Below are 13,978 nucleotides of genomic sequence, written 5' to 3'. Positions count from 1 at the left end.
GTTTATTTAAAAATCCGAACTATTCATGGAATTTCACATATTCATTTACCAGAACTACTTGCCTAATTAATAATTATTGAACTCGACGAATTTTGATGATGGTTTGCAACAATAAAAATTCAACCTGCATCCCGTTTCATATATCAAATATATGGATAAATTCAACAAAAAGATAATTTTCACAAAATGCATCTTATACGCATAACTTATGGGCATTGTTAATTTTGACTATTTTATTCATTGTGTCTGTTTAGTTTACGCATCAATGTAAATATAACCGAATTTGATAAGACTGTCATCAAAGTGAGAGAGTTAGCGCTATAAAACCAGGTTTACTCCACCATTTTCTACATTTTAAAATGCCTGTACCAAGTCAGGAATATGACAGTTCTTGCCCATTCGTTTTTGATTCGTTTTGTTATTTGATTTTGCCATGTGATTATGGACTTTCCGAATTGATTTTCCTCTAAGTTCAGTATTTTTTTTATCTTACTTTTTAAAACGTAATGAGAACATTGAATACAAATTACAGCATGTATATATACCTTTTTGTGTTTTCCTTTCCAAACAGAAAATTACTGCAAAAAATCCCCAATAAAATGAAACATACCTTAAATATCTATAACATGTCATACGATGTAATGTGTAATTAGGCTTCAGGTATAACAAACTTAAAACAGATAGAACAAGTAGTTTTCATCTTATTACGTCTGCATTACAGACGTATAACATACAGTCCGATATGAACTCTCAGTACCGTAAACATATCTGACATACATCTAACTAAAATCAAAACAAAGAGGCTCTTTATGATAGTCCTAGTTTTCATTAAGTTAGCTTGCAAAATCGTCTATTGACGTGAAAGAGCTCCAAATCAACGTCACTTGGCCTGACATGATATATCGTTCTACCAACAAAAACACGTTTTAATTTTGTTTTTGTTGATGGTTACATTTTTTTCTTCCGAGACTCACAGTCATATGTATTTTACAAGACAAACAACACGATCAACAAAGCTGGTATTTTTTTGCGCCTGTTCCAAGTCAGGAGCCTCTGACATTTGGTAGTCTTGTATGATTTTTAATTTTAGTTTCTAATGTTTATTTCAGAGTTTAGTATGACGTCCATTATAACTGAACTAGTTTATATTTTTGTTTAGGGGACAGCTGAAGAACGCCTCCGGTTGCGGGAGTTTCTCTCTGCATTGCAGACCCATCGGTGGCCTTCGGATGTTGATTGCCATTTGGTCGGGTTGTTGTGTATTTGACACATTCCCTATTTTCATTCTCAATTTTATAACATTTTTTATATCATACTTAACTTGATGATAAGCCTTGTAGTTCCAAATCATATTATAACAATAAATATCACATGGAAATCATAAGTAGTAATATTTGTGTTCACGTCACGTTGTTTTCGCACCAACACTAAAAAGAGCTTAACTAGAAAAATCGTCTGTCTTTATTTCAAAGAGTTGCACCTTATTTCGCCATTTCAAAATCTATCCTGTTCTTTGCAGTCTGTGTAATATTTACATTAGCGCAAACCAAAGCCTTGTGATTGGTTAAAAACGTCCCTTTTTGTTGTTGTGGGGATGTATAAATACCCTGCCACGTCCGTCTGTGTTTTGTCTGTTATTTTATTATCGTGAAACGGTTGATGTTCTAGAAAGTTTTTTGATATGTCAAAATCATATTTGAATTTTGTTTGTTTGAATTTTGATTGAGCTATAACACTGTGCCACAGTGGTCTAACAAAACGATTTGAAATTGAAAGCTAAGCAGGTTACTAAAGAATAAATCACAATATGCATACCAGTACTTATCTTTTTTACAGCTTTAACAAAAGTCTATAATATTCATTGTTTTTTTTTGTAGTTCAACATCCTCTTCAACAAGAAGACTTCTGAAATAAATAACCTTGTGGACAACATGACTGGTGTAAAGTGTGAACAGCGACAGTGTCTTGACACATAAGTTTGTATCAAACAAATTTTGTCTGATCCGATTTTATTGACCATGAACACGTTATCATTACAAACGTTTTACTAACAATGATTAATGGCGTTCGTAATTTAAGGAAACAGTGATTGACAAACATGGTATGATTGTGTTTCTTTAAGAAAATGAAATCTTTATTATGGATTTATGAATTGCAAGCTAAACATTCAAAACTTATAGAACGTGTGAAAGTTTACAATTAAAACAATTCTTACAAGCAAAAAAAAAATGTCAAACCGCACATGTGTAAATTTCTATGTAATGAAATGTTGTAAAAAATGACTCAAATCTGTAGAACTCAACTCTTAGTTCTTTAGTTAAGTTTAACATGTGTGTCTACGATAAACATCAATAATACGCCACAAGAACATTAACTAAAATTCATATAAGAACATGTAGCACAACGATCTCCCCTCTAAGATGAGCCGAGCATGAGGCTTCATGAAAGGCTGGTATTCTGAATTTATACGTCCACTTTCGCTTCACACACAAGTATACATTATTTTTTAATGGGTCAACGCCTGCCCCCAGTTGCTGGGTTTTCTTGCTGTGTTGAAGACCCATTGATGGCCTTGGACTTTTTTCTGCTCTTTGGATAGGTTGTTGTCTCTTTGACAGATTCTCCATTTCCAATCTCAATTTTATTGTACATGTTTGGATTTGAAATTTATTATCATCAAACCTCTTTCAATCAAAATAAATCTAAATAGTATATAATGACTTGGTATATGCATATTTTTCAAATAAATTATTATCATATGTTTAAAATAGAAATTAAACTATTTTAGATAGTTTTGAAAATGAACAATGTAACGGTTAACAATAAAATCAAGTCTATCATTCAGACGATTAATCTGTATGTATAGACAGACAAGGGGTTGTTCTCAAGAATAATCTATCCTTTCAGCACACTAATTTTCAATGCTGAAATTACAGTATTGTTCATGTATCATTTATCAAACGCCCCCAAAAATAACATTGTTTAGTATGAATGGGCCATTTTAAAACGCAGACGTTTATTCGACAGAAAACGATGTTACGGATTGCTAACCCAGATTTATTGCAACAAATAATTGAACACAAAACAAAATAATTAAATTTTATAGCTTTTGTTATGCTTTGAACATTTTATAGGGTCTAATACAGTCTCCTCTCTTTAATTCACAAGTCGTCTGATGAAACAACAAATATTTGAAAGCCCACTTGCGACACCACGTGACCATTAAATGACTGTGAAATGAAATTAAAACCGCAACAAATAATGTGAAATTTACATCTATTGACACAAATAACTTATCCATTTGTTATAGTAAAGCAGTAAAGGTTAACAATAAAATGCGTCTTCATTCAAAGATATTGCACTTTTTGAGCTGATATTGTAGAAATATTTCGCAATGATTTACGAAAGGAAGATGAAATAAATACCTTTGGTGTTTTTGTCCGTGTCCTTTACTGGAATTCTAGTATACGTATGTCATCTCTGTAAATGCTTTCTTTTTATATGTTCTCTACAATATAAATTTAAATGTTATCTTCTCATATTAATATTTAGTTCATTTAAGTCACATCTTTCTTCTTTTTCTACTGCAGTGTTAATATATAACTATAATCAATTTTGTCTTCATCCTTTGACTAAGTTACTTAGTTTTATCATATGTTTACGAACGCATTGTGAAATATACCACTGAAAAAGAAGATATACTGAATATGAAGGACATAACTAATTTATGCAAGAAGTCATTTACAGAAACCACTGGATCAAAATTACCCATTCCGACTGCACAAAGATGCGTATTTGTATTTTCAAAACAGCCAAACTTATGTCCGTATTTACAAGGGTTAATACTGGGTGGGAGAAGTCTAGGGATGACCAAATGTCAATACCCAAATCATCTATTGGATTTAGTAAGAAGCGTTACTTTGCAATTATCATTTGATGGTTTATAACATTACCAATATTAAAAGCAAATATTTACTAAGACAAGAACAATTTAACAAATAAAGAAAATGATCTGCGAAGTATACACCAATAAGGTTAAATGCAATTTTTTTTTATTCGTAAATATGGATGAAATATTTGTCACTGAAAGTTAAATAAACTATATCTATCAATTAACTAATCACTTTGAGTGCATGCGATGTGTTTCTGGGATGACCTTCATCAGGTCAATAGTTGAAAAAAACAAATCAATAAAACATCTGAGAGCATCAAAATAATAAGGGATCAAACTCAATCAGAAATACTACACAAAGAGCAATTGGTCTTAGTGCTAAAAGCTTTATCAACGATAGAAAATTGGATGATATTTTACAAAAGCCTACCAAGCCACCCGAGTAGCCATTTAATGACCGTTTTTTATTATCCCATTTAACATAAGAATAAATCATTTTTCTTATTAATTATTTCCCAAAGAATTTGAGCTATGCTATTTAAGATAAAATGAGCTCGATTAAATGAGCTTAGTTCAGTTCAACAAAAGTAAGTTGCTAATAGAAAGAGTGAACAAAGGTCATTTCTTCAAGTTATAATTGAGAGAAAATGGAGTCATTCAAAAAAGCCGTTGTCTGACCGATTAAGTAAGGTCAACGTTTTGGATAAGCTCCGACTTAATAGCCACTCAGCATGCACACTGTACAAGAAAATAGGGTAATTATTTCAGTGATCACCTTTGGATAATTTCTGAAAAAGACTTAACTTTTTCAATTCTTTAATACTTTTAAACTACATTTCCAATTCAACGAGCTATGCACTCTGATAAAGAACAAGTCAAAATTATCACATGCGCATTATACAAACAGCAATGATGCATATGATATACATGTCTACTCCTTCTCTATATTAAATGGTTGTAGGTTGCATTTTATACTTCAGCTGATATTCGAGTAGAAAACGTGCAAAGTTTGAAATTCTTTTCCTTTGAGTGTCAATATATTCATGTTTAAGTGATCTTATAACATTCCAGTTACAATGTGACATGGAATTAATAAATTCCGAGAGAGTCATAACCAAAAGGATTAACTTATTAGTATCGTTGAACAAAACTTCAGACTTGCATATTACATAGTCATACATTTATACCATATACGCTAGAAGTTTCCAAGGATATACTACCTTAATCTATTGACTTTTTATACCGTAAATATATTTCAATTTCAGTCTCAATTGAACATACAACACAATTTTTGTTAAGCCTCGGTCACGCCTTACCGGATAGCTCGAACGGACGCCTAACGGATAACTTTTTTTCAATCCGTTCATGTCCGTTAGACGTCCGTTCTTATCCGTTAGGCGTCCGTCAATATCCGTTGAATGTCCGTTAAGCGTCCGTTTTATCCGTTGACGTCCGTTCTGTCCGGTGGAAAATTTTGAGCATGTTCAAAACTTTGAACGGACGTCCAACGGATAAAATGTCCGTTGAACGTCCGTTAGGCGTCCGTTAGGCATCCGTTTTGTACGGTACTCGTCCGTTTTGTATCCGTTACGTGTCCGTTATGCATCCGTTGGAGATCCGGTAGACCAATTCACCAACGGACGTCTACCGGACGCCTAACGGATAAAACGGATGTGAAACGGACATTAACGGAAGGAAAACGGATAAAACGGATGCCTACCGGATGTAAAACGGACAAATGCCAATTGAAATTTCGCGTCAGAAATTCCAATAATTGGTATGTCAGATTTTCTTGAGTGTCATGAATATTTATTATTCGTGATGGATCTTGGAGTAAGAGCACGTCTTCGCTACCAAGCAGCTCTTATTCAGGCCAGACTCAACTTAAATGTAGCAAATATAAACCTTATAGCTGTCGAAAGGAGAAGACAAAGGAGATGGTGGACACGACCATGGCTTAGTCCTGATAGACGACGCAGTTTTGGTCTATATGATCAACTCATGACCGAACTTAGGCGGGAGGATCGGCAGTCCTTTGTACACTTCCTTCGAATGCCCACAGAGATTTTCGACGAGATATTGCAGCGGATTGGACCTCACATAGCCAAGCAGAATACCTTTTACAGAAATCCACTGGAACTAGGACTCAAGTTAGCAATTACACTTAGACACCTTGCTTCTGGAGCAAAATATCGTTGCATGCAGTACGGATGTATGTGTATGTGGTTTATTGCCTTTAATTTTCAGATGGTTTATTGCTTTTAATTTTCAGATGGTTTATTGCCTTTAATTTTTAGATGGTTTATTGCCTTTAATTTTCAGATTATTTTGTTCATCCGTTTTATCCGTTACACTTCCGTTAGGTGTCCGTTTTATCCGGTACTCGTCCGTTGGATGTACGTTCGACGTCCGTTCTGTCCGGTACGTATCCGTTTCACTTACGTTCAATGTCCGTTGTGTGTCCGTTAGGCATTCGTTACATGTCCGTTAGTACACCAACGGACTCCCAACGGATAAAAATTTTGTCAACGGATAACTTTTTTTTTATCCGTTAGGCGTCCGTTCGAGCTATCCGGTAAGGTGTGACCGAGGCTTTAAAGATTAAATTGTTTGAGTACGCACGGCACGTGTGTATTCAGTAATCTCCCTCTGATGCGATCTTGAACCAACGTATGCAAAGCCGATTACATAAAACGTAGATAAGTTCCAAATGCACCACGTATCAAAACAGAACACACAAAACCGTCTGAATTTAAATATAGCATTGAATCAAATTCGTGACAGAAATTGTCCTAGTATAATTCCTTTAATTAAAACATGTTCTAATAAGAAAGTAAATATTTCATTATAAATTGTAATGTATAAATTCTCAGAAAAAAATAATCTCAGTAGGTTTAGTTCCCTTCATTACATAAATTAGTCCGACCATAGTTGGAGGCATTGGGTACATTTTCTATTATGAGGTAACAGAATTAACATAGTCTTCTACTGAAAGAGAATATAATATTTCTTGAAGGATTGTTGTGTCAACAATAAAATCTAACTAAATAAAGTTATATTATATTATTGAGGTATAGTATTTCATACTTTTGTACTATTTTACCGCTACCTGTTTCTATTTGGGCGGATTCAAAATTATTTATTATGTTGGTATGGTATGCACTGCGGTTGGAATATCTGCAATTATTAAAAAACATACTAATGTCTTTTGTCAAATCTTAAATAATGGGGAATTGAATTGTAATATAATATAAAACGATACATTATATTGATATGTAATTCAAAAGAATTATACATAAATTATTTCATGAAGACATGTTTAATGAGAAATCTTTATTAAAAGAATGCAATATATGTTAATGTACACAATATTTTTAAATTTTGGAAGTGCACTTAATACATGATTTTATATAAAGAAAAATACGAATTCCAACGGGTAAAACCAAATTCTGTACATTGTATGAAGTAATAATATCCTGTTTTGAATAACTGTCCTGTTAATGCACATGAGTATCCTATTCTAACATTTGTTCTGATTGATAATTAAGTCTGGGAGAATATGTTTATTTATTAGTTGTAATAGGCTTTCATTTAGCTTTCGTGGCTTTTTATATCTGGCTATAAGTTATGTTTATGGTTGAAGGCCGTACGGTGACCCATAGTTGGTTAATCATACGACATTTGGTCTCATTGACAATCATACCATATATTCTTCTTCCTTTGTTATTGAATACTAGTGTATGATATACGAAAGGAATTGTATTCTGTGTTCTGAAATATATTTTGTACTCTTTCCATTTTAAATATTGTCCATGTCTTATTTGATGTCTGTTCGTTCGTCATTGGTTTCCAGCCTTCTCTATACTTACAGCAACTGTTATAGAGACATTCGGCTTATGTGTAGTCGCTAAAAGTTAAATCACAAAAATACCTGACTCAGAGGAAAATTAAACGGAAAGTCCTCTTTCAAATGGCAAAATCAAAAGCCCAAAGACATAAAACGAATGGATAACAACTGTCATATACCTGACTTGGTACAGACATTTTCTTGTTAAGAGAATGGTGGACTAAACCTGGTTTTATAGCTACCTCTCATTTGTATGAAAGGATCCATCCTGGTTCATAAGTACAGCAAATGTTATAAAAACTGCACTTGTTTTATATTGCGAAACTCAGTGTGGTCTGATGTTATCTACATGTAGAATATAGCCATCATCCTCCACATTGAAGTAAAAGTATCATCTTCATGGATATATGAGGTTTATAAGCTATTTTCACCTTGTATGAACAACAATCATTTCTATTAACGTCAATTACAGACAATGGGAGTCCAAGTTTAAGACATTCAGTTGACAGGAATAGGAAAACCGTTTGTTACGAAGATGCTTTACACTGCAACGTATCAACTAACGGGAATTGAGGTGAGCATTGTGAAAGTGATAGATTAAAGTTTTATCTTTCATTTTCTGTCAAAAATGCAATATATTCTTTGTATCTTGTCTTAAATGCAATCTAGAAGTATATTGTGTAGATGTCTTCATTTTAATTGGCAATTTTCTAAATAGTACGCTATTCAGTATAATGAAATTGATATTGTAAGTATTTTCGACAGTTTAAAGTTTCAAAAAGAAAGCTGTTTTTGTACATTTCTGATTTTTAAATTGGATAATTTCGATTTTGATGGTTCTTTGATAGCTACATTTTGGAAAATGGGGGTTCATTGAATTTCACAGAAAGAGCTCTGATAATGCACGTTAATGTAAATTGCAGTCTTATATTACTCGTGTGCCGTGACACTGTCAATATATTTAACCTACTGTGTTGTTTACTTAACTATAAATAAATTATGAAGGTGTATTTTTCCTGCATAATTATTCTAGTTTTGTATGTGACAGATACCTGAAAAATTGATGCACCTACTATTAAACAACTCAAGGTCGCCAATGGAATATAGTTATATAAGGAATAAAACGACCCATCCATTTGACATTGCCAAGGGCTGTAATTTCTATACCAAACAAAACAAGTCAAAATTTGATGCATTAAGAGTGCGTCTTATAAATTTAATGGATGTTTTATCAAATAAAAAATATCTAATATTTCATAAAGTTTAAGCAAATTCTTTACATTGCTCTGGTCAGTTGAAGTATCTGAATGAATTTTTCTCCGTTTATCGTTTCCAATGAAGTGGTCAATTAAAATTCGTTTATAAAATATACCCGAGTAACAATTTGGCTCTGTACTGGTATCTCAAAAAAGGAGTATGACGTCACACATGCTTGTAGACTATTTTAGAGACACAAATTTCCTTTGATCTGGAAAATGGACAACATCTCCATTGAATGCAGCATATCCGCCTCCACATGTCGGATGGGAGAGGACGAAGCAATGAAAATAAATTAATACATTACCATTAAGACTGGGTAGATGTATAATCATTCTTCTTTAAACGACGACGGCGCGGTTACGGCGCAATTTAATTAGGAATTATAAACATACGTTTCAAAAGGAAATTGTGATTGTCTGGGTAAATATGTAAATAAATTGTGTTTTATTTTTACTTGAGAATGTGACCTGCGACTTTACTGCAAATTTATTGATACCTATGAGCATATACCAAAATAGTTGCTTGTCATTTACGTTGCATTGAGATGACTAAACGAATGTTTTTCTTTTGTGGACGCTTCATCATATTAAGGTATTCGTGCCAATACAATTTATGGTAACATTAAAGAAAACTTATAATATTTGACATCGCTTGAATATATGTCAATGTAAGTGCATTTGTTGGCATTCTTCTAGAATATTCTTATTTTATGGTATTTCAAGACGTTATCGAGGGGATTCAAATTAGACAATATTTTTTTTTTAATATCCGGTATTTTTAGCTGGATCAAATAATGAATCATGATACAAATTCTTTAATACGAAACACCAAGTATAGAGCATAGTCTTTTTATACAATTTGTTTTCTGCATAGTATGCAAATTTTCAATATCGCTTTATAAAATTATTTTTACGATACAAAAACGGCGTATCTACTGCTTATCTAAATATTCATACAACGGAAAGAAGAAAAAAATAAAGAAAATGGTGATCTCATTTTTATGGCACAAAGACGTACTTGTTTGAACTGAAAATAAAATTAAATCCTGTCTGGTCTTCTGGAATGCGAATTGTATTTTCTATTTTGTTAAAAAAAGGTATAAAAGATTTTTTTATTTTTCACTGAAATGATAAAAAAAAGTTTGTATGATTGGAGGAAAACATGCATCATGAAAACGGAGTCGTTTATTATCCTGATAAACATAAGTATTTACATTGAACAACACAAACTTTTGGAATATTCAGAAATAAAATGTTTTGTAATATAAAAAAGAAGATGTGGTATGATTGCCAATGAGACAACTATCCACAAAAAACCAAAATGACACAGACATTAACAACTATAGGTCACCGTACGGCCTTCAACAATGAGCAATGAATGTTATTATGTATTTGATCTATTGAGTAACTATGATTTGGTCAAGTAACCGACGTTCCGGAATTGACAGTTTGATCAGATACTATTTTTTACAGATTGATTGCTGTATTACTATACGAAGGGATTGCACAGTCGGTTGTATGTTTTTTTCATTTCATTTATCAAATCATTAATTGTATTTATGATAATACGATTAAAATATTTACATTGTAAAATCTTTGCAGCATTTTCCATGTAAGAAATGACTGTAATTATATTTATAAAGGAATCGCATTACTGGAATTCTTCTAACCATGTTTGTCACATGTTTGTCACATGTGAACCTTTAATGTCAAGTCATGTGACAGCAATTGTAATAACTAACTCTCAACTGATCAGTAACAATACTTGTCTGTTCCGATTTTCATATGATTGAATGATTTACTTACAATCATTACAACAGTTTAATGCAAGTAGCCTTGTTATTATCAAACGATAGTGTGTCAAGGCAAGATTCTGTCAAGTAATAAGAGAATATTTAGGTCGATTTTAATAATTAAAGTCATCACAATTTGATGCGGGTATTTGCTGACATGTTGTCTGAACATGATACATAGAATGAGGCTGAAATTGAAAAACTAATATGTAGCTGTGAGAAAATACCGGTATAGATCTAAAAGACAAATATTCTATGACGTTTAGATAAATAAAATCTAGTAGAAGAAACATCGTAACAAACTCACAGAAATTGAGAAGTACCTCATAACAGTAAAAGCACATCATATACTAGTAAATAGATTAATATGAATGAAATAAGACAGTTTTTGCGTTCCATAGTATACACTGATAATTTTTTGTCTTGTATATGTACTATTGATGTTCCAATCCGCAACAAAATCAGAATTTAATGGCAATGCATCATTATCGCATATGTCACACATAGAAACGAACCATCCGACAATATTTTTGAATAGTATATATACAGAAAAGAAAATATTATCGATGTTATACAGAAAAGAACATATTATCGATGTTATACAGAAAAGAACATATCATCGATGTTATACAGAAAAGAACATATTATTGATGTTAATTCATCTAAATCAAAAGTACTGATAACTAGGCCGACGATACCCTCGTGGCGAAACGTCTTCCAACAGTGACATTGATGCAGTTGCTGAATATAAAACTCAGAAATACAAGGGTAGTTTTTTTCGTGAAAATATTTCTAAAAAGTACAAAATCGAGAGTTTCGTAAGAAACAGACTGAGAAGAGTATTTGAGATTTCATCGTATTCAAACTTGTATACTTTGTTATTAAATCGAAGGTTAAAAACTAAGGGAAATGTTTATTTCATCGAGGAATATGGCATTGTTTATAATATTCCGCAAGAGCGGGAAGGTATGTCTTAAGGACCAATGCAAAGATCGCTATAATCGGATCTCATATAAATACCGTTTTATTGTCATTATCCAGTGTGAAATTATGCATATAAAAATAATAGATGTACTTTGCCTCTAATATCATTTTCACCCTTGAGTAATCTTAACCATTGTATGATAAACAAAGAATTACGGAACAATAACTTATACATGTGTGGATTTTATCGAATGTTCTTAACCCACCATGTCGTGACCCATTAGGACTATATTTTAAAAATACTTTTTCAAAAGATTTAAGTAATTATGTAAGAGGTCGTCCAAGAGATACGTCTAAAGTAACTAGAATGTCTTCTGATTCATTTGATAATTTTATTATTTATATCGTCTGATTTTTATAATGATAAAACTGACTTTAACAATGGCGTACAAATAACTTAAGTTGACAAATTATGGGGTTCTCCATTAACGGCGGTATCAGTGTTACATTGTTTTGTCAGAAAATAAAAGCCCACGACAGACTTCGTTATTATTGAAAGTTTACATAAAGAAAATGACTTTCACGTTAAGATGTCAAGAAAAACAGGAGGTCTTAATAGTAGCTTGTATTCAGTGTGAATTTCTAAATTATAGGGAATATAAACTTGTATTTCAAACAAGGTTTTAAAACATTTTGTTAAATATATTCGGTATATCAATCACTGACAAGGTTTTCAAAGCTTTTAGAATCATTACGATAGCATAATTTTATACGTTTAAAAGTACAACTATACAAATTTGTGTTTTTATTTAACAGCTTACTTCTAAAACATGGAATTTGAACTGAAAGGACATCTAGCCAATTATTCACATATCGAACTACCGTTTAATTTGAAGAATCTGTACTTTTCACAACATATCATAATTTATGGTACCCTTTACCTCGTGTATTTATCCTTTCGTGACAAAATTGTAAATACAAATTCCAAAACAGAAATACTTCTTGTTGATAAAGTACATTTAAATTCTTTTTTATGTGGCAATCAATTACATCTTTAATTCAAACATTTGACAATTAACGTAAAGTTTGAAAAAGATTCAAGAATATTTGTTACATCGAACTTTTACAGAATTTGCTTTGGACACACAAATTTGCCATTGTAGACTACCAAACTGTTACCGTATATCTTATATCACGATCGTGCAACTTGCTCTTTGTCACCCGACAGAAAATAAATCCAGATAAAACCGGTAATTCGATTCTTTAATTATGTTTAAAATGTTAGTATGTCGTCACTAAAATAGAATATTAACTTTGATTTTATTAAGTTAAATGAAATTTGAAGAGAGAAACAGTTAACAGTATCAAATGCAATGATAGCAGAATGCAAAAGTAATGCATTACTACAATTTAAAGAACATTAAAACTACAAAACTGTCTGCGTAGTATTTTCGTCGTTCCATAATAACTATTTGAGCTAAAATGTATTAGAAAAATCTTACTTTCTGGTACGGTTTAAACATTAATGTCCATGTTTTTGCTACAAAAAATGACTACAGATATTGCAAGTAGATAATCTGACATCATTATACATCATATATACACATTATGTGGATAATTTATACAAAAGACGTGAATCACTTTCCAATGAAGCCATATTTACTTCCCTGTCTTTTTACCAGCACTCTAGTTTTATGAAAATATATGTTTTGGAAACCTCTGTTACAAATCCGAACTCTTATTAATTTAATGTGAACAAATTAAATAAAAGTATACCATATATGCAGTAATGAGTGCTTCATTTCTTATCATCTAGAAATTAGCAATGAGGGTCGGTTATGAACTAACTTGAAAGCTTTACGATATAAGGGAACATTGCAACTTGCCAATCTTTAACTTTTCACGTAACAGAACCCCATCAGCACCAGCATATAAAACATGTATCTTCCAGTCTAGAGCTTTCGCTTTTAATCATTCCATCCTTGACAGAGGTTCGCTGCGTACAAGGAAGCTCGTAAACAAACTATTGGAAATTTTGAAGTCATCCTTTAGAAAAATTTACGGACACCATCATGATATAATTCATTGTTATGTATCACAAACGAATACAGACCTTTCCGAGGCCCACTTGTTGTTATCCAGTTTTCTATTCTCACCGAAAATGACTTAGTACCGAATATTCCCATAGGCATCACAATGGGTGCCTCTCTCTGGTCGAGCAGCTTATTCTATCGGACCATCCAATATCACACCAATTTAGGTT

The sequence above is a fragment of the Mytilus galloprovincialis genome, chromosome 4, assembly GCF_965363235.1.
Source record: "Mytilus galloprovincialis chromosome 4, xbMytGall1.hap1.1, whole genome shotgun sequence".
Taxonomy (NCBI): Eukaryota; Metazoa; Mollusca; class Bivalvia; order Mytilida; family Mytilidae; genus Mytilus; species Mytilus galloprovincialis.
Note: the sequence above shows the minus strand (reverse complement) of the source record.